Consider the following 22,538-nt stretch of genomic DNA (forward strand, 5'->3'; position numbering starts at 1 on the left):
GGTGGTGTTTTGCTACATGAGGCTGAGGTATACTTCACAAGGTGGCATGAAGAAGAACACTAATGTGGTTGTAGTGCAGAAAATCCCAGGACATCAGCCAGGACGAGGACATCAAGTACAACTTAAATGGTAAATGGCCTGTATTTGTGTAGGGCTTTACTTAGTCCCGTGGACCCCAAAGCGTTTTACTCTACATTCAGTCATCCACACATTCACTCACTGCTGATAGCAGCTACATTGTACCACAGCTGACCTGGGGCACTGACAGAGGCTCTGTAGGTGGAAGCAGCAGGTCTGACTCTGCAGTTTTCCTTAGTCTGCAGGAAAACCACCAGTTTGCTCAGGTTGTCTTTCAGGACACTTCTGTTGGCTTTTCATCTCCTTCCTGTTTACTTTCAGTCAGAGACTAAATCATGTAAAACTCATGTTTATGCTGAAAGCTGAAGGAGGCTCAGACCACATATCTTAATACAAGCTGCTTGTTCAGGACGACATGTTTCCTAAATTCTCTATGTGAGGATAAAGCACGACTAACAGGACTTAAAACCAAAGAGGGAATTAAAACCTTTCAACATCATGAACAGAAACACTAAATGTACAACATTTCCTTACTAGCAGGACTTGCAGACAGTGGGAAGGAGCAGCTCTGTTTTTCAGGGAACAAACCTCTGACACAACCAAGTCAGGGCGGCAATGACCTGCTGGGTTTGGACAATTTCAGAACCAACTAGATGGAAATGTGTCCAACAAAATCAGCGTCCTAATGAGCCGCTGCTAGAAGGACAAGATCCTGACCTGACATCAGTCCAAGTGTCTGGTTAAATGTACTGAAAGGTGTTAAACAACAAGTGCTGCTGGAAGAGTTTTCATGAAGAGAACATTAACACTGTGAATGAGGGATGGACTTTGACTCAGTTTGACACAATCTGTTTTTCTTTCACTTTGAATAAATGTTTTTGTGGGACTGAGGATACATTTGTTTACATTTGGAAGTTTGATGTCATCTGTTCCTCTTGTTTCTGTCTTAAAACAGGATGAAAAATCTGTTTAAACAGAAATAAATCGAATTGAATTTCTGACAGCAGTAAATAAAAATGGTCCCTGAGCTCAGTATGTTTGTGACTCTGAGATGGAGGTGAAACATGTGAAGCTGGGCTGTGGTTTACTGCTCTCTTCCTGTCACAGACACTGTTTGACATCTGTTCATCTGTTGGTTTTTGTTCAGGCTGCAGGGATCATTTCTCACTGTGGGGAGCAGACACCCAACAGGAGCAGTAGTAGGTGGCTGAATGATCGAGTTTAACTTTTTCTATTTTCAACTCACAAATGTCCTTGTTTAGCTCAACTAAAAAGTCATTTTTCTGAGGATGATTGTAATCATCTAATCTGATTTCACCATCCCTTTTATCGATAGCAAGAATTGTTCTGAATGTTTCAGTGTTATTTTTCTGGTACCAAACTACCCAGCTGAGACACTGTTCAGTTCCACAGCTGAAGGAGACACTTTGTCCAACTCTCCTGGTCAATGTTAAATCGTCCTGAATCAGCTGTTCTGCTGCCATGGTAACCAGTGCTGTAGAGACACAGACAGATAGATGAAGGTTAGTGTGACAGTGTTTGTTACAGGTTGACTTTGTTGGCTCCTGATTGGCTGGAAACACTCACCTGAACACAGACAGCACAGAGCAGCAGCTGGGAGGAAAAGCATTTTGTGCAGTGGTGTTTCCTCTGGTGAACCTGGGGAGAAGTGGCGCTCTGATGCAGCTGAGGCCAAACAAGGACGAGCTGTGAGATCAGACGAGGGCCACGTGGTTTCTAACAGGTCCTCAAAGCTCCCATCAGCCCCTGCGGCCCACAGATAAGACTGCTGCTGCTGATTGACAGCTCAGCTGAAGCTGCTGTGGTTTCATCGTCTTCATTTCAATCTGACAGCAGATCCAAAAATCTGGGTCACATGATGCACAAACACTCAGAAACATTCATGTTGCTGTGAATTTACTAACACACACTGTTATCTGTTGTTTTCTTCTTCATCTAACTTTTTGAACATCTTCACCTTTTCTTTGTTTTTGTGAATCAAAATGAATAAATAATATTCACAGCATCTCATTTTTAATTGTTCTGTTTTATCGACGACAGTTTTAAGAATCATTAAAATGATGATCATCAATTCTAATATCTATAAACAGTAATAAAAACAGGGCTGTGTTTCACGTCAGCTTCATTTATTTGTAGCCATGGTTAGATTTCATCTGCAGCAGGCAGTCATCCACCTTTACACACACATTTACACAACAGTACAAAAGTACTTTTTGATTCCTGAAAGAGAAATAAGACAAATGTTGCCTTTGTATCATCTCTGATATGGAAGGGATCATTTGAAGATGTGAGTGAAGGACACAAATATTTGGATCTGGTGTTGTTCTACATTTTAGGACTAAAAGACAGAAGGAAGAAAGTGAAAGTGACTGTGCGAGGCGTTGAAGTCATGAAGTCAAGTGGAGGCCGCTGACTGCTGTTACTTTCTGCTGTACAGGTTCAACAGGGACTCACAGTCAGCCTGCTAGAACATTTGGATGAAGAGAAAAAGGAGGAAAAAGACTTTGAGGGACAAATCCAATAAGATCAGCATGTTTTGAATGTGGGAATACAACAGTTTCCTCCACCATGACACACACTGGAGCCTCTTTTTGCTCACAGCTTCACTGTTTGTCTCAAAGTTCAGTTTGGAGGCCAAAATTGTTGCAACACATTTGTAAGTTTGCACTAATTTCACTGTGTGACCCTTAATGGATGTAATCAAAGAATCAGTCAGTGAAATATGAAGCTGTGCTGTAAGTTTGGAGGAGAAAAGTGTCTGAGTGAACACATGAATACAGAGCATTGACTGACACGTACACACTCCTTTAATGAGTCGCACACATTTTTGTGACTTCATGAAATGTCAAAAATGACACAACACACAACAAGCTGCGAGCACATTATTGTGTGTTTGCTGTTTGTGTGCTTTGTTTGCTGTTATGATAGCAGGCATACAGCCATGTTCTCAATGTCTCAGCTATCATTGATTATTGCTGCTCTTCCTCTTCTATTAGGCACTTCAACTCAATGAATGACACACAGAAAGATTTCATGACTGTGTTCTTCACAATAAGGAGAATATGTTATCTGCATCTGAATGACTCATGTTGCCTTGTTTCTACTTTGTTTGCATATTTCTGCTTGTTGGAAAGGATTTTCTGAATCATTCAGTAGTTTTTGTAATAATAACGACATTTAGCAAGACTTCAAAATGATTCTCCAACATTTGCTGTTCAGACTTGATCTGTTCTTACGTGTGTGATATCCAGAATGAAAAACTCAGCTCAGGTAATAAAATGGGAGCTGAGCAGACTGCAGGGGCTTCATGGTCTCTCCTTTGATTCCATTAAAGTTCATTTGTCAGCTGTGAGTTGAGGATTTGAGCTGTTTCTCTCACAGGTGAAGAACACAGATCCTTCCTGGAATCATTCTTGAAGCAGAGTTCCTGCTTGTAACTGTCATTGTGTTATTAAAGTGAAAGCCACAGCTAACGGTGTGGAGGCTGCAGAGCAGAAACCCACACAGCCCGTCTGCTGCAGGAGAGCAAGTTTGGATACAGTCAGTTTGTGCTTCACTCACACGGGTTGTTGTTGATCACACAATGAAAGTAGAATCAAACTCTTCATCTTCAAATCTTTATTGTTCACACAAACACAACTACACTGTTTGACATTTGAAAATCAAAGTGAAAACTTGTGATAAAAATATTCCTGATGGTTTTTGTTACTACAATAAAAGTCACAATAAGCACAAAAAGAATTCTAACTCAGAGCAACAATACATGTAAAGATGTATTTATTTCAGACGATCTTCTAACTGTTGAAGAAAAAGGCAAAATAAGCACAACACATCATAACTAACATTTGTGATCAAAGTGATGAATGAGATGAATTGATGAGATGTGATGGTGAGAAAAGGCGAGCAGGAAACAGTCAGTCAGCATGTGTGCAGTTGGTGGACGCTCCCTTGTTTGTGAGCATCATCAGCAGAGAGAGTCCACAGCAGTACACCAGACTCTTCACTATCAGCACTGTGTACAGCAGGCAGAGCAGCTTCACACGTTGTAGAAACTTCTGAAACAGAAAAGAGTTAAACATTTTGAGCTGCAGCGGGAAACATCAGTGATATTCTTGTTTGCTGAACACAGTCATCAAGCCTTCATTACCTTGTTGTGCTGGAGCCTCCACTTTGCCCCCCTCATGTTTGACGTAACATCTGTACATGTATGTGAAGAGATCATCACGATCAACCGTCCTGATGGCTACGACCTTTCCCGCCTCTCTGAGCTCCAGCTGCTCTCCCTCAGCAGGGGGCAGCTCCTCCGCTTCTCCGCCGTTCTTCTTCTGTCTTTTCCAGGAGAACTGGACCAGAGGAGGAAACATGGCTGAGGCCACACACAGCAGGGAGCTGTTCCCCTCCAGGTGGGCTCTGGATGCTGCTGGGTACACGCTCACCACGGGCTTCACTACCTGCTCATCTGAAGTTTGACAGCAGCAACAAGCAGCACAGACACACATTCACACAGTCAGCAGCAGCTTCCAGCACTGCACTGCATTCAGTCTGATCCTGGAAACTACATGGACTCTGATCACTAAACTACTCATCAGCACAAAGTTCACTACATACACTGGATTCAGCTTCATATCAAACACAGTCATCACCTCATGTCATCACGGCTCACATGAGGAATGAAATGAAATGAAAACTAAATATAACTTTATATCCCCAATGTTTCATTTTCATTTTTTTAATAATATATTAAGACATTTTAAAACAATATTAATCAAACCTCATAAAAAAAGAAGTAGTGATTCGCATTTTATATTAGACAATCTTCCCCACGATGATGCAAGTTATCATCATGCATGTTAAATACCTACTTAAAGTGTCGATAATGGGTCTTTGCTTTTCTAAAACACATTTTAAATATAGCTTCAATGAAAGGTTCATTTAGTTTCATTGTTTTAAATATTGTGTTATTTTTTTGATTGTATGAGATTTGATCATAAGAATTTCATAATATGTCCACTTTCTGATACACAATATTTACTGACACATAGTTTAAAAATTAGGTCCTACAAATGAATCTGGTTTTATGCCAGACCTCCATAATCTCAATTTACACATGATTTAATACACATATTATTTTAATAAAACCTTTGATTCTATCATTCTTTAATAGCTCTTTACATTAGAATCATCAATTTAAACTCTTATTACACGCCCCTCTATTTAGAAATATAAAAATAGAAACACAAATTTAATAAAACATTGCATGCTATGCAGTATTCTACGATTCATTACATCACATTACATTATACATGACTTGTATTGAAATTTTATTTGTACTTACCATAACTAATCTTTAAAAATATTTTAATTAAGTTAGTGAAAAATACTTATAATTTTTTTTTCCCTTCAACAAGGGTAATGTTAACATTTTTCACAAAACATTTACAAAAGATTTAATTATTTTTAATTGCAGATGAATTCTCTACTAATGATGAAAAACTAACATGTAAAGCCTGAAGCAGCAGAAACTGACTTTAAACACATTTTCAGCTTCTACAATAAAACAACTGAAGGAAAATAAATGTTTGTTCTTACCTGTTACATAGAGTTTAGTTCCAGAGCCAAAGATGAGGTGACCATGGTAGTACCAGTAATCCTCCCACAGTGAGACAGACTGCTACAAAAAGCTCTTTGCTGTTGAATGTGTCTGCTGAGATGAGTGAATCCAAATGAGAAGGAATGATCATATTTCAGCTCCACGATGCTCAGTGTCAGTTTTATTTGACATGTATAAGTTAACAACTGGTTAATATGTATTTGATGAGAAAAATAAATCACTCAACATCTGAACTAAAGCAACAAGAGTTACTCATATGCATAGAGTGGAGGACGTTCTCTATTCAGCATGTGGCACATGAGAAATCTGACAGTTGTAAGCAGCAGTCAGGTGTCAGGTGTTGCAGCAGAGGAGTCTGATGGCTTGGGAATAAAAAAGCACTAATTCTTCCTGAGCCTCATTAGGATGTATAAATGCTGATGAGCCTTCCTGACCGCAACATCTGAAAAGTCCAGAAAAGAGCCTTAGTGAAGGTCAGACCTTACATCGCGGAAGTTCAACTAGCCAATACAAACATTTTTGATGTATCTTTCCCAAATTACAGATTCTTATTCAATGACCAGCGAAAACGTTTAAGGCTTTTAATAGTTTTTGAGATGTTCATGTTCAGATGTGAAAAAACGACAATTTCTCAATGATTGGGACCCACACCCAGTTTCACACCTTGGCTCAGGCGATTAGAGGATCATCAGGGGGTCCTTTTGTCCCTCTGTGGGGGGAAACTCCCACTAGGTTTATATCTGGGACTCTCCACCATTTGACCTGAGAACTGAAGAAGCTTCTCGGATGAGAGGTGAAACGTCTTCAAGTAACTTAAAGAAGTCCAGACGCTTTTCTTTGCAAGCTCCTTTGACTACGATACCTGGATGACTGAGAACCTTCACAGACATATTGCCGTACATTTTGGGAGGAACACCCTTCAACTGGTGCGGGAGTATGAAAGGGAATCAAGGAAACTAGCGGATTATAGGAACCATCTCCGTTTCAACCTAAGATGCAGACAAAGCAGAGTTGTTCCTAAGAGCCTGCGCCTTGGATCCACTGTCAGGGGATACAGAGCAGACTTGATTCTACAGAGAGCACAAAATCACCTTTTAAGTGAAAGGATAAGACAGGTCCATTTCACCATAGATGCCCTCCAGATCAAGATCAGCCAGACCCTGCAGGAACTGGAAATCCTTCTACCCTCTCCAATCTTAGAAGAGGTTTACAAGTTTGTGGACAAGGCTCAGCGGGCCCAACACTCTAAAGGAAAAGAAAGACAACGCAGGAAATTTCACACCTTGCTTTCAAAAACTCACACTCCTCATCCTGAACCTACACAACCCAGAGAAGAAAACACACCTGATGCCAGTCAGGAGAAATGGGTTAAGAACTTTTCAGACAGGATTCTCACTGAACCTGAAAAGAAAGTATTAGCCAAAGGACTCAATTTTGCCATTTCTCCACAACAGTTACCCATAGTGGACCTCATCACAGCCACAGAATCTGCCATACGGATTAATAAATTATCACAGACAGAAGCAGAGCAAATCAGGATGAAAGTCTCAGCCACGCTCTCCAGTGCCAAAGTCCCTCATCCAACCTCACAATACAGGAAAAGAAGGCCGTCGCTTCCCTGAGCAAAGACCACAACATCACTGTTTTACCAGCTGATAAGGGAAGGTGCACCGTGGTCCTAAACACTACAGATTACCACACAAAGATCACTACTCTCCTCAGTGACAACAATACCTACGAAGCCTTAAAGCGAGACCCCACAAGCAGCTACAAAAAGAAAGTTATAGCTTGCCTTCAAGACTTTGAAAAGGACAAAATCATTGACCGCCTTACATATCACCACCTTTACCCAGGGGATGCCATACCCTGCATCTACGGACTTCCTAAAATCCACAAAGAAGCTGTCCCACTCAGACCCATAGTCAGTAGCATAAACTCAGCCACTTACAACACTGCTAAACAATTGCTACCATCCTTGCTCCTCTCGTGGGGAACACCCCACACCACATCAAGAACTCCACCGACTTCACCGACAAGGTCCAGAAACTTACCCTGGATCCAGATGAAACCATGGTGTCCTTTGATGTAGTCTCTCTCTTCCACCACGGAGGCAGTGGAGACTGTCAGAAAACGACTACAAGAAGACAGCTCCTTGGAGGACAGGACCAACTTCACACCCGATCAGATCTGCACACTGTTAGACCTCTGCCTCACCACTACATATTTCAAGTACAACGAAGGCTTTTACAGACAAAAACATGGCTGTGCCATGGGCTCCCCCGTGTCACCTATTGTAGCCAACCTTTACATGGAGGAAGTGGAAAGGAAGGCTCTTGGCTCTTTCAAAGGAAGAGTACCCAGCCACTGGTACAGATATGTGGACGACACCTGGGTCAAAATCAAGACACAAGAAGTGGAATCCTTCACTGCGCACATTAACGCTGTGGATAAGAACATCAAGTTCACCAGGGAAGACACAAAGGACAACTGTTTGCCTTTCCTGGACTGCGCTGTGCACATTGAAGAGAACAGCAACCTCAACATCGAAGTTTACCGGAAGCCCACACACACGGACCAGTACCTCCTCTTTGACTCCCATCACCCTCTGGAACACAAACTTGGAGTAATTAGGACCCTACACCACCGGGCAGAACATGTTCCCTCTAAGCCTGAAGGAAAAAAGAAGGAACACACACATGTAAAGGAAGCACTCAAAACGTGCAGCTATCCTAAATGGGCGTTCTTAAAGTCAGCAAAGAGGCACAGAAAAGAAGATCAGACACCAGCGAGGGAGGATAAGAAGGACAGACGCAACAACATTGTCATCCCCTATGTAGCCGGCGTATCAGAAAAACTCAGGAGAGTTTTCTCCAAGCATGACATCCCGGTGCATTTCAGACCCAGCAACACACTCAGGCAAAAACTGGTTCACCCGAAAGACAAAACTCCTAAACACAAACTTAACAACGTGGTGTATGCTGTACAGTGCAGCGAGGAATGCTCAGACCTCTACATTGGAGAGACCAAACAGCCACTTCACAAGCGCATGGCACAACACAGAAGAGCCACCTCCACAGGACAAGACTCAGCAGTCCATCTGCATCTTAAGGTCAAAGGACACTCTTTGAGGATGCCAATGTTCACATTTTGGACAGAGAGGACAGATGGTTTGAAAGAGGAGTGAAAGAAGCATCTATGTCCACTGTGAGCGACCATCTTTGAACAGAGGCGGTGGTTTACGACACCAACTCTCTGCCATCTATAATCCAGTTTTGAGATTCCTTCCCAGACGCCTTAACGCCCACTCGCATCCTGGGCCATCTGACCTCAGGAATTCGCATGATAAAGTGGGGCCAGGTTTCACAATGAACTCACCCGAAACTCTGGCTGATTGGGACCCACACCCATTTTCACAGCTCGGCTCATGCGATTAGAGGATCATCAGGGGGTCCTTTTGTCCCTCTGTGGGGGGAAACTCCCACTAGGTTTATATCTGGGACTCTCCACCATTTGACCTGAGAACTGAAGAAGCTTCTCGGATGAGAGGTGAAACGTCTTCAAGCAACTTAAAGAAGTCCAGACGCTTTTCTTTGCAAGCTCCTTTCATAATTTCTCAAAAAAGAAATATATGTTAAAAAATACTTGAGATATGAAGCTAAAATTCCCCCCTGGAATACACACTCAATGTTTTTCCATAAACCACAACCAAAGCACGTCTCTGTTACATTGTAACTGTAACATTGCAACGGAAAAAGTGAACATATCACAATAAAATCCTCTTAAGGATCATTACAATTCTATATAATAGAATATACACACATACACTCTAAACCTAATGGAAGCATTTAACCTATATAGTCAGGTCAATTATTATTCACATGAATAAGGGGTGGCATAACCTACCCACTGGCACAAATCACCACACCTGCGTCATTTCAGAGAAACACTCAGAACACAGGCTTCACTTGGACACCCCCCTTTGCTTGACACAGGCCTCTGGGCTTCAGTGTCAGATGTAACATCAATATGGAACATCAACACTCATGGTCCTGGGTATCTGAGCCAGCGTTTTGAGTGGACTCATGACTCTTCAACATGGCGGCGCGTGCACACGCAGCGGCTTCTCTCTCTCCCAAACAAACTACTTTTTTGTGTTTTTCGTCCTGTAAGTTGCAGTGTTTTTGTAAGTCTTTGTCGCGTCTATCTGTGTGCAAGCGAGGATATGCCCGAACACTTCTTCTCGACATCGGCAGAAACAAACTGTTTAAGTTAAACTCTGTGGACACCGAGAAGCTGAAAGATCTGGGTCTGCTCCGAAGGCCTACTCAATCACCGACCCCCACTCCCGCACTTCGCCCACAATGGATGCGCCTCATGTGAGAGGAAGCAGAAGAGGGGTAAGCGCGGTGGCATCCGAGCTAGGCTAGCGGCTAGCCCACACAAACCCGCCATCCCCTCTATCGTTCTGGCCAACGTACGCTCGCTAGAAATAAACTGGACAACATCCGACTGCTACGTTCATCTCAAAGGAATGTAAAGGACTGCTGTGCTTTTGTGTTCACGGAAACATGGCTCAGCGACGGTGTCACGGTCCTGGGTCTTATGACCCAGTGTTTTGAGTTTCAGTTCTTTTGATGTTCATAGTGTATGTTTAAGCTTATCAGGTTTCCTAAGTTTATTTGTTATCATGCCTAAGTGTTTCTAGTTCTTATTATTTCCCCCTCGTGTTCCAACTATGTTAAATCTCCCTTGCCCTTCGTGTGTTTCATGTCTGTTGTCTTATGTTGTTATGTCTGCCTCTCATGTTCCTGTTTCATTTTGGAGAGATCTCGTGTTTTTATATTATGGATTATGTTTTGAGTCCTTTGTGGTACTGTTTCGTGTTTCCCTAGATCTCAGTTATGGTTATCTTAGGTTTTGCTCTTTGGCTTCGTCATATGGCTTCCCTGTGTTCCATGTTATGTCCACTGTGATGGTTTTGTACCATATTTCAGGTTCCTATATTCTGTCTCCCCAGTTGCTGTTAAGTTTGCATGTTTAGAATTCAGTCAGTGTGTTTCCTGTTTTACTTTGAAGGTCCATGTCTCATGTGAGTGTTTCTAGTTTTGCTTCCCTTGCCTCGTCCTGCTTTATTACCCTCAGCTGTTCCTCCATGTGTTCCCACTTCCCCTAATCACCTCCTGTGTATTTAAGTCCTCTGTTTTCAGTGTGTGATTGTCAGGTCGTCTGTTGTCCACGCCATGTTTCCCATGCCATGCTTCCAAGTTTCTTGCCTAGGTTTTTCTTATTGCTTGTTTAGATTCCCCAGTTTAGGTTTGTGTTAATTTTGCTTCAGTTTGCCTTGCCCTTTGTTTGTACCTCTTCTACTAGCCTTATTAAACGGCTCGCCTTTTGTTAACATTTCAAGTTCTGTTCCCTGTTCCTTGGCGTCTGCGTTTTGGGTCCTTTTTCAATTCATACAGTCTGCCCTCGCCAGACTGTGACAGACGGTGTCCCGGACCGCGGCATTCAGCTCGACCAGCTAACATGCTACCGTGCTGACAGAGTCATCGTCGCGGGAGGTAAGACCCGCGGGGGAGGACTTTGTGTTTACATCAATGATGCCTGGTGTCGCGATGCTGTTGCGGTCTGCAAACACTGCTCACCAGTGCTGGAGTTTATGGTTATTAAGTGCCGGCCATTCTATCTACCGAGGGAATATACAGCCATACTACTGTGCGCTGTGTACATCCCTCCCTCCTCCAATGTCAACAACAGGAATGAGGCACTGAATGAACTGTACCAGCACATCAGTGAGCAGCAGACAGCCCATCCTGATGCTTTTCTCATCCTGGCTGGGGATTTCAATCATGCAGACTTAAAGTGCGTGTTTCCAAAAATACAACACTACATAGACTTTCCAACAAGGGGAAATAACACACTGGACTTTGTTTACACCACCCAGAGAGGAGCTTACAAAGCTTTTCCCCTCCCCCACCTCGGCGCCTCAGACCATATCACTGTCATGCTAATGCCTGCCTACAGACCGCTCGTTAAAGTCACCAAACCGGTTCGTAAGCAGATAAAAGTGTGGCCAGAAGGGTCTTCAGAGGCTTTACAGGACTGCTTCAACACCACAGACTGGAACATGTTTAAGCAGGCTGCCACCTATAACAACACCACTGACCTCCAGGAGTACGCAGAGACTGTTACTGCCTACATCAACAAGTGTATTGAGGATGTAACAGTCACAAAAACCATAACTGTCCGGGCCAATCAAAAACCATGGATGACAGGAGAGGTCTACAGGCTGCTGAAAGCTCGGAATGTTGCCTTCAGAGATGGAGACGAGGCAAGCCTGAGGACAGCTAGGGCCAACCTTTCCCGTGGCATCAGAGAGGCTAAGAGACAGTACTCCAGGAAAATATCCCATCACTTCAAAGACAGCAGAGACTCACGGAGCCTGTGGCGAGGCATTCAGACCATCACAGATTACAAGCCCCCACCACAGACCTGTGATAGCACTATCCCCCTGCTGAACGAGCTGAACACTTTCTTTGCTCGCTTTGAAGTCCAAAACAGCACCACTGCACAGAAGACCCCACCCCCTCCTGGTGACCAGGTGATGACTCTGTCCCCGGACAGCGTGAGGAGATCCCTCAGCAGGATCAATGCACATAAAGCTCCGGGTCCTGACAACATTCCTGGTCGTGCACTGAGAGACTGTGCAGTGGAACTCACTGATGTCTTCACAGACATCTTCAACATATCACTCATCCAGGCTGTCGTCCCCACATGTTTTAAAGCCACCACAATCATTCCGGTTCCAAAAAAGTCATCTCCCTCCTGCTTTAATGACTACCGTCCTGTTGCACTTACTCCCATCCTGATGAAGTGCTTCGAACGACTAGTCATGCAACACATCAAGACTGTCCTGCCCCCCTCCCTGGATCCCTTCCAGTTTGCGTATCGGCCCAATCGCTCAACCGATGATGCCATCTCCACTGCACTCCACTCGGCACTCACACACCTGGACAAAAAAGACTCATATGTTCGAATGCTGTTCATAGATTTCAGTTCAGCATTCAACACTATAATCCCCCAACAGCTCACTCAAAAACTGGTCCAGCTGGGGCTCAACACCTCACTGTGCAACTGGCTGTTGGATTTCCTCACCGGAAGACCTCAAGCAGTACGGGTCGGCAGTAACACATCCAGCACCATCATTTTAAACACGGGGGCCCCGCAGGGATGTGTGCTGAGCCCCCTCCTCTTCACTCTGCTGACCCATGACTGCACTCCATCATACAGCTCCAACCTCTTCATCAAGTTTGCGGACGACACAACGGTGGTGGGTCTTATTAGCAACAGGGATGAGACCGACTACAGAAGTGAGGTGAGACGCCTGGCCACGTGGTGTGCTGACAACAATCTCTCTCTGAATGTGGAGAAGACGAAGGAGATTGTTGTGGACTTCAGGAGAATGCACACCCAACATGCTCCTCTGACCATTGACGGAGCGTCTGTGGAGAGAGTGAGCAGCACCAAGTTCTTGGGTGTGCACATCACAGAGGATCTCTCCTGGACGTACAACACCACAGCACTGGCCAAGAAATCACAGCAGCGTCTCTTCTTTCTCCGCAAACTAAGAAGAGCAGGAGCACCAGCCCCCATCATGTACACTTTCTACAGAGGCACCATCGAGAGCATCCTGTCAAGCTGCATCACTGTGTGGTTTGGAACCTGCAATGCGTCCTGTCACAGAACCCTCCAATGCATAGTGAGAGCTGCAGAGAGGATCATTGGTGTCTCTCTCCCCTACCTCCAGGACATTTACAGCACCCGTCTCACTAAAAAAGCCCTTTGCATAGCGGCTGATCCCACGCACCCAATGCAAAGCTTCTTCAAGCTGCTGCCGTCGGGGAGGAGACTGCGGAGTCTCCAGGCCAGGACCAGCAGGCTGAAGGACAGCTTCATCCATCAGGCTGTCAGGAAGCTAAACTCCCTCCCGATTCTGCCCCCTCTCCCCTCTCTCCTCCACGGTCCTACTGAACTCTGTCTCTCTCACACACACACACACACACACACACACACACACACACACACACACACACACACACACACACACACACACACACACACACACTCTCTCTAACTCACTCACTGGCCTGCACCAGTTACCAGTCACTTTGTGGAGCATTGGACTGCCATTACCTCATAAGACTTTGCTGTTACACTATCTCTTACCGTACATTACCAAATCTCCATTTGCACTACTCTGCCTGGTTTGCACTCAATGTCATTTACTCATTATATTGTATATTGTATAGCTTTCTTGTTATATGTAAAAATTGTATTGTATTTATTTATTTAAATTTTACTTTTTAATTATTTTACTTGCATTTTTAATCACTCTTATATTTAAATGTTCATTTGCTATTTTATCTAGGGATTGAGAGTAACGTAGTTTCTATTCTCTGTATGTCCTGTACATGTGGCAGAATTGACAATAAAGCTGACTTTGACTTTGACTTTGTTCATTTAAAAGATGAATTAACAGTCACTTCTTTATAGTTTACTTTCTCTACTACATCTGAGTTTATTTCTAGTTTCTGACTTTTGTTGTTTGCTTTCTTTATGCCCTGTGTCAAGCCCAGGTGTCTCAGTGGATGTGTGGTTTACTTCCTGTTTTATTTTGATAGTTTTCTGTTTCATTTGTATAATGTTCACTTTTGCTCCCCCATCTCACCAGTCAGATTAATGTCAGCTGTGTTTCCACTTGTGGCCTCTTCCCTCATTATCCCTCTTTAAGTGATGACGTGATGAGTCCTGCTTTTGTGTTTTTTACACGTTTTAATGCTCTGTATCTTCTTCTTTTTCAGTGGTTCTCAAACTTGTCACAATAAGTACCACCTCATAAAATATATGACTCTTGAAGTACCACCCTATTTAACACCACATACAGTTTACACAGACAACTGTATTTCTTATATGAACAGTGATGGGAATAACGGCGTTACTTTTTTCAGTAACGAGAAATCTAACTAATTACTATTCCTATCGTTACAACGCCGTTACCGTTACTAACAAGAAAATGCGGTGCGGTCGCGCACGTCAACAAATGGTTGAAGCTGTGTTCAGCTTACTACATTTTATATCAGTTACACGGAAGTAGCTGACTACGTAAGTAATCTCGGCGCTACAGCTTTAAGCAGCTGCGCACGCTCCCGCGGACAGTAATCACAATCACTTTTTGGCACAACACCTGGAGCTGAGGGGGCAAAACAATCGCATGAGTGCTGCTGTTTGACTGAGGGAGAATAAAGTAGTCGTGGTAAGCCAATCACATGACCACTTCAAGCTGACAAAGCAACAAGGTTTTTAATTGTGTTGATAGGCCACGTAAAACCAGAGTCATGATAAACAATATATACGCGGCGTTTTTTCCTCAATAGTTTCGTCATGTTTACTGTCTAAGGACAGCGCAGTGAAACCTCTCTGCTTATGAGCAAAAAAACAAAACAAAAAACAGGCCTGTCATGTTGGTCAATCAATCAATCAATCAATCAATCAATCAATCAGTCTTTATTTATAAAGCACTTTTCATACAAAAAAAATGTAGCACAAAGTGCTTTACATAGTTAAAAGCAGCCCACCCCACCCTCCAATTCACTCCCCACACTCTCATTAACATAAATGATGTGAATACACACATATCCCCCCCCCCCCACACACACACACACACATACACACACGCGCACACTTAAAGAGTAAAAATTGGGCTGGGTTCACATGAGCCAAGTGAGGAAAGACTATAACAGGGAGCCGTCTGCACCGGGAGCCGGTCACAGACCGCAGCCTCCAGGCTGGGCACACAGCAGGAGGGAGGCAAAGAAGCCCCCCAGCCAGGCTGAGAGGACCCCCAGAGACCCAGCAGCCACAGTCGATCACAGCCCCGGTGCAGAGAGCGCCCTCTGAGGAAACACTGGAGATAAGACACAATAGGCTATATACAGGGTAAAATGATAAAATAAATAAGAACGGGATAAAATATAAATATAAATAGAATAAGAAGATTAAAAAAATGAATAAGAATAAAATCAAAATAAATAAGCATAAAATAAATAAACGTTAGGTGAAAGCTAAATTAAAAAGGTGGGTCTTGAGCCTGTTCTTAAAAACATGTACGTTCTCTGCGGCCCTGAGCTCCTCCGGCAGGCTGTTCCACAGACGAGGACCATACCACTGAAACGCTGCCTCTCCGTGAGCATGTGTCCTGACTTTAGGGACAATCAAAAGGCCAGTACCAGAGGACCTCAGGGTCCGCGAGGGTTCGTATGGTAAAAGCAGATCTGAGAGATAAGAAGGCCCAAGACCATTAAGACGTTTAAAAACCAATAAAAGAACTTTAAAATCGATCCTGAAACACACGGGGAGCCAGTGCAGCGATTCTAAAACCGGTGTAATGTGGGCCCGCCCTCTGGTCTTCGTCAGCACACGAGCTGCCGAGTTTTGCAAAAGTTGTAAAGTTGAAATATTATTTTTAGGAAGACCAGAGAGCAGGGCATTACAGTAATCAATGCGACTGGTAATAAAAGCATGCATCAGCATCTCCGTGTTGGCCCGAGAGAGAATAGGGCGGACTCTGGCTATATTTTTTAGATGATAAAATCCAATTTTGGTTACATGTTTAACATGTGGGATAAAACCAAGCTCAGAGTCAAAAATAACACCCAGGTTTTTCACTTGTAGCGAAGGACATAGTGAAAATGCCTCTAATTTAGACAAGAGTTTCTCTCTCTGAGCCTCAGGACCGACAATTAAAACTTCAGTTTTGTCCTGGTTAAGCTGTAAAAAGTTTTCTGCCATCCAAGATCTTATATCCAAGATACAGTTAAAGAGGGCATCCATTGGTCTGGTGTCATCAGGAGACACAGAGATGTACAGCTGCGTGTCATCAGCGTAACTGTGAAAGTTCACTCCATGCCTCCTGATGACACCGCCGAGAGGGAGCATATACAAATTAAAAAGTACAGGGCCTAGAACCGACCCTTGAGGCACACCACATGTCATTTTATGGATCTTAGAGGAGCATGTATCCATACTCACCATAAAAGTTCTGTCAGAGAGACAGGAAGTGAACCAGTTGTGGTGGAAAAACGTACCATGTCGACCAATCAAAAGAGGATATGGCAACATGACATTTTGTTGTTTAGGAAGAGGTGGAAGTTTTAGGAGTGACGGAGAGAGAGAGAGAGAGAGTTTTGAGATGTGAGAGATTTGTGACGTGTAGCGTGTTTGGAGTGTGTAGTTAGTGTGTAGTGTTGTGTTGTGTGTCAGAACAATGAAGTGACTGCTGTCTCCAGGTAGAAACAGGAGTGATACGCCTGCTGCTGTCAGACCTGCAGGTATCAGGCTGTGATGTTTCCTTTATAGTGGACAGAAATTTTTGGACTGGCACAAATAATTTGTGGCATCTTATTGAATGCAGAACAGCTGATTGTTATGTAAATAGTTTGAAATGGTTGTTTTAAAAAGCAAATAAATAAATAACTTTGTTTATTTGCAAAACTTGTGCATAGGGTTTTAAAATTGACAATTTATATTTGCATTTAAAGTTATGAAATATGATTTATTAAACATGTTTGTGGTTGTTACAGTAAAAAATCTAACTTTTTCTACTCGAAGTTTACGTTTTTTTGTCTGATTTTAGATCAGTTGTGTTAATACAGTACGTCAAAATGAAAACATAACTGTAAATTCAGATATGTGAGGTTGTGCTGAAAAGAATGATACCAAACAAGGCAAAGTAAATAGTTTATAAAGGTGAAATGTAGAGGAAACATCAAAGTGGTTAAAATGGCCAATTATACCCTGGACCACAGAGGGTTAAACATTTTTTTAAAGTAACGCAATAATTACTTTTCAACTAATTAATTACTTTTAGAATCTTGTGACTCAGTTACTAACTAAGTTACTTTTTTGAAGAAGTAACTAGTAACTATAATTAATTACTTTTTCAAAGTAACATGCCCAACACTGTAAATGCTATTTGTTTGAACTGTCATAAACAGGATGTGACAAGTTAAAATAATAACAACTGTACTGCATTAAAACATTCACAGCAGGTGGGGTATCTGGTCTTTAAGTGATGACCTGATGAATCCTGCTTCCAGGTCCCAACCACTCTGCATTTATTAAGGCTGTTGTGTTTTTAACACATTTTAATTCTTTGCATCTTCTTCTTTTTAATTAAAACAAGCCCCTAAAAAAGTCAGTGATCACTGTCGGCCTCTCTCTCTTCATTTTAAAGCTCAGTTTTTAAAACCTTACGATGTATACAGCCCAGCCGCAGTATATTAATGACTAACCTTATATTGTAGGTGTTCTTCTCACTGAAGTTTGGTCTGTTAACAGCATCCTTCATTTATGTCAGAAATGATAGCAGAGCTGTACGTTTTATTTCGTTTCAGAAATCCCTCAGTCAGAACATATTATATTATATTTGGATGGAAACTAGCCAGCTAACTTACTGCTAACTTCCAACTCCGTTAAATTTCATAAATTCAGTCTTCATTAATGCCTGCATGTTAAACTTAATTGTTACACCTGTTAGAGCAGCAACGCTGATCATTTTATTACAGATGAAATGATTAAGACAGTTTTTAATTCTCAGTGATGCCGCAGTGATCGTTGGACTTAGGGACCTGCAGCGGAGTTTGGGCCCAGGCACGGCTAGTGACGTCAGACCTAAAGACTGGATTGTGTATATGTTTTCTTCATTTGCTTCTGTTGTGTTTTACCTCATGGTTAATTACTTACTTTAATTAAATCACCTATTAGCATTGATGGTGTGATGAAACCCCAGTTTGTCGAATCTTTAAGGCCAATTGCTTCACCAAAAGGCAGATCAAATTCAGCAGCTGATTTGGACGTACTTACATCTGCTGGTTATTCAGTGCATAGCAGCCCTGTTTAAATAAGACACAGGGGCTACATAAAAGTGGATATGTAAATGTAATGATGTATCATTTGTTGAATACTCATTTGATGTCCTATATAAAATACACACACCTCTAACTAATTATTTTTTCTGAGACAGGTTTGAGAAAATGTTTGTTATTATTATTGTCAAAATGCTCCCCAACTGCTGATATATTTCACATTTTTGGGTGGTTTATTTTGGTGGGATATTTGATTTGATAGCTCAGTAGGTAGAGTGGTTGCCCCATGATCAGAAGGTTAGTAGTTCAAATCCACTAAATGAGCACCTTGAGCAAGGTACCGTCTCTACACATCGCTCCCCAGGCGCTGGATTGGTAGCTGGTCACTGCTTCACTGAGTGAATGGGTTAAATGCAGAGAACAAAATATCCCATGTGTGGGGCTACAATGGTTTTGGAAATGAAATCACCAGTTCATGCAAGGAACAAATTCCTGTGTCTTTTCAACAGCTCAAATCACATAACGAGGCCTCTTTTATCTTTGGTCACGTTATATTCTGAAGAACAATACAGGCCTTGACATGGGATGACAAATAAGCTCTCGGGTTTTTTTGAACATGTCTCAGTGCTGGTGGTTAGCACTGTTGCCGCAGAGCAAGAAGGTCCTGAGTTCAATTCCACCATCAGGCCGGGGTCCTTCTGTGTGGAGTTTGCATGTTCTCCCCGTGTTTGCGTGGGTTCTCTCCGGGTACTCCGGCTTCCTCCCACCGTCCAAAGACATGCAGCTTGTGGGGATAGGTTAATTGGTTAATCCAAATTGCTCATAGGTGTGAATGCGCGAGTGAATGTGAATGGTTGTCTGTCCCTGTGTGTTGGCCCTGCGACAGACTGGCGACCTGTCCAGGGTGTACCCCGCCTCTCGCCCTATGACAGCTGGGATAGGCTCCAGCGCCCCCCGCGACCCTGAAAAGGATAAGTGAAAGCGGATGGATGGATGGATGTCTCAGTGCAGTATTTTGCATTGCATTAGCCTGGGTCCTTTGAAAACCCTGAAGGCCAGAAGTGCAAGGCTGTTGAATGGGACGGTCTAACCTACTGATGCACTGCTCAGGTTGTTTAGCAACAGCGATAATAGACATTAGAAATGTTGTAGACAGAGTTTTTTGACAGGAATGTGAACCATCAAGATTGAAATCCCAATATTATATCAATGTTGAACAACATCCAAATACTGATGGAACTTGACGGTCTAATAGTACTGTCATTGGAATAACATTGATTCACAGTTGTTCTGTTAGCATTGATTATTGATCTATTTATAGTTGATGAAGAATAACATGGAAAAAACATGTTTTTATAGTTGACCGGGAAATTAAAGCTGATATCACTTGGACTATTCCGTAGCACCCCTCTCACAGTGGTACATCCCATCCGGCCACTATTGAACAGTCTTTTTCACAGTTGAGTGGGAAATTATATTGAAACTCAGCTGATAATATTGTCCATCCCTGCACCCCGATCCATATCAGGTAAGAATGTTAGAATTTATTTATTTCTTATTTGAAGGTTGAATTTGAAAAAAGTGAACATTCGTTAATATCTATAGTTCATTTACAGTGTTGGAGCCAGACAACCTTTGTGTCTACCTTGTTACGGTTATCACAAGCCGGGATTCTCTGTTTTATTGATCTTTTCTACAGATGCAACCTTCCAAAAACCATGGTGACAGAGCTGACCAGAGAAGTCAAGGACTTCAGAACTTCAGGAGTTCAGAGCTTTCCGTCATCCTGCAGCAGGGAACATGTTGATCCTGGGGTTTTGCCTCCGGATTAGCCTTTGCACAATATGGATGAGCTGAACAATGCAGCAGCAACTCTTCAGTTACCGGCAGCAAATTAAAAAATGCTCAATTCTTTCAAGTTATTTAACTCAGAACTTAATACATTTTCCAGTTTGGTTAAACTGCTTAAAAATGGCCTGCTGCTGTACGTTCTGCTGGAATATATATCAGCAGGCTGTCATGGGAAAATCCAACAAATAGGAATTGAAATACATTTCACTGCAAATATTTTGGTTAATTCCTTTTATCTCTGGAAAATTAGGCTTTGGAAAAAAAATCATTATGTCTCTTTCATCTCTTTCATGGTGTCAACACACAAGCATAATCATGCACATTTCTTAAAATAACTCACAGCATTGCATTTTTTTTTTTAAAATAGTGTCTTGATAGGTGCGACACTTTTCTTTGATTGGAGGGACCACACTGGAGGTGCGAGTCCATCTATGCCACTACAAATGAGCTGGCCTCTGGACTTGGGAGGAAAAATGAGGACCAGACCAAGCAAAAGAGAAAGTGCTCTGCAGATGCATTTTTGGTACGTATTATTGTTTACTGTAGTTTTATGAGCTTTCAGTGAACAATAGAGTGATCAACTAAAGTTCTACATGCATCTGTAGTTTCCTGTGTCAGGTCTTTGTTAGCCAACCCGACCGTGGAATATAGCACACAGGTGAACAAAGTGAGGCAGCAGTATGCTGATTTCTGCCCTGTGACTTTAATGTTAATCAGCCTAGTAGTTTATAGGCTTCCTCCCCGCTAAAGACTTTTGACAATGTAAGCTCTAATTGAGCCTCTCCTTTTTTTTTCTGTTTAATTTTTTTGTGTTTGGTTTTGTTCTAGATGGTTGGACTCAGCAGGTGGTGGTAAATGCAGTTTCTGAGTTTGCCTTCGCCCAAGGAATGGCTCTGCTTCGCTCCCCATCAGAAGGCTGGTGCAGGATGCCCATCTTTATAGGATTTTTATAGGATTTTTTTTCTTAATGCAAAGACGTCTATTGCCATTTTGTTAATTAAATAATGCCTGATGATAATATTATAGGGATATTATTATGGACATGGTAAATTGAAAGATAATGTCTAATATATAATGGTAATTCTGTTTTTAGATAATACACAATTGTCTTTTTCACAGGTTTAAGTATTGATTGATCAATTTGGAGTGGTTTAGTATTGATTGAAACACCTATTAAGTCCTGTTTATTTTTGATCATGATGTAATTGCTATTTCAGCATTAACCACGAGTGCAAATGTTATGGAAAATAAAAGAATTCAACATTGTTTCATTATTAACTGAGTGATTGAAAATCAGTGTCATATTTCAATGTTGATTCAACGGAATTGCCTGATATTGCACATCATTTCAATATGTTCTTCCAATCTGGACTTTGACTCAGTTTGACACAATCTGTTTTTCTTTCACTTTGAATAAATGTTTTTGTGGGACTGAGGATACATTTGTTTACATTTGGAAGTTTGATGTCATCTGTTCCTCTTGTTTCTGTCTTAAAACAGGATGAAAAATCTGTTTAAACAGAAATAAATAGAATTGAATTTCTGACAGCAGTAAATAAAAATGGTCCCTGAGCTCAGTATGTTTGTGACTCTGAGATGGAGGTGAAACATGTGAAGCTGGGCTGTGGTTTACTGCTCTCTTCCTGTCACAGACACTGTTTGACATCTGTTCATCTGTTGGTTTTTGTTCAGGCTGCAGGGATCATTTCTCACTGTGGGGAGCAGAAACCCAACAGGAGCAGTAGTAGGTGGCTGAATGATCACGTTTAACTTTCTCTATTGTCAACACGTCTGTATACTCAAAATATTGGAATGTTTCATTTTCTTTCTTCTGGTACCAGAGCAGATAGCTGCTGCTACACTGTTCAGTCCCTCCACAGCTGAAGGAGACACTTTCTCCAACTCTCCTGGTCAATGTTAAATCGTCCTGAATCAGCTGTTCTGCTGCCATGGTAACCAGTGCTGTAGAGACACAGACAGATAGATGAAGGTTAGTGTGACAGTGTTTGTTACAGGTTGACTTTGTTGGCTCCTGATTGGCTGGAAACACTCAC

General features: G+C 42.3%; 1 pseudogene across 1 annotated transcript; it reads right to left on the reverse strand.

Annotated features, from left to right (window-relative positions):
• Window positions 1-3,702: 3,702 nt before the first annotated feature.
• LOC145421750 (uncharacterized) lies at window positions 3,703-4,713 on the reverse strand (annotated as a pseudogene). The gene is made up of 2 exons (XR_013903118.1): window positions 4,247-4,713; window positions 3,703-4,210 (listed from the first exon to the last, which is right to left on the reverse strand). The product of XR_013903118.1 is annotated as an uncharacterized LOC145421750 (transcript).
• Between the last annotated feature and the right edge of the window lie 17,825 nt (window positions 4,714-22,538).

This window comes from Astatotilapia calliptera, chromosome 18 (assembly GCF_964374335.1).
Source record: "Astatotilapia calliptera chromosome 18, fAstCal68.1, whole genome shotgun sequence".
In the NCBI taxonomy this organism is placed as follows: domain Eukaryota; kingdom Metazoa; phylum Chordata; class Actinopteri; order Cichliformes; family Cichlidae; genus Astatotilapia; species Astatotilapia calliptera.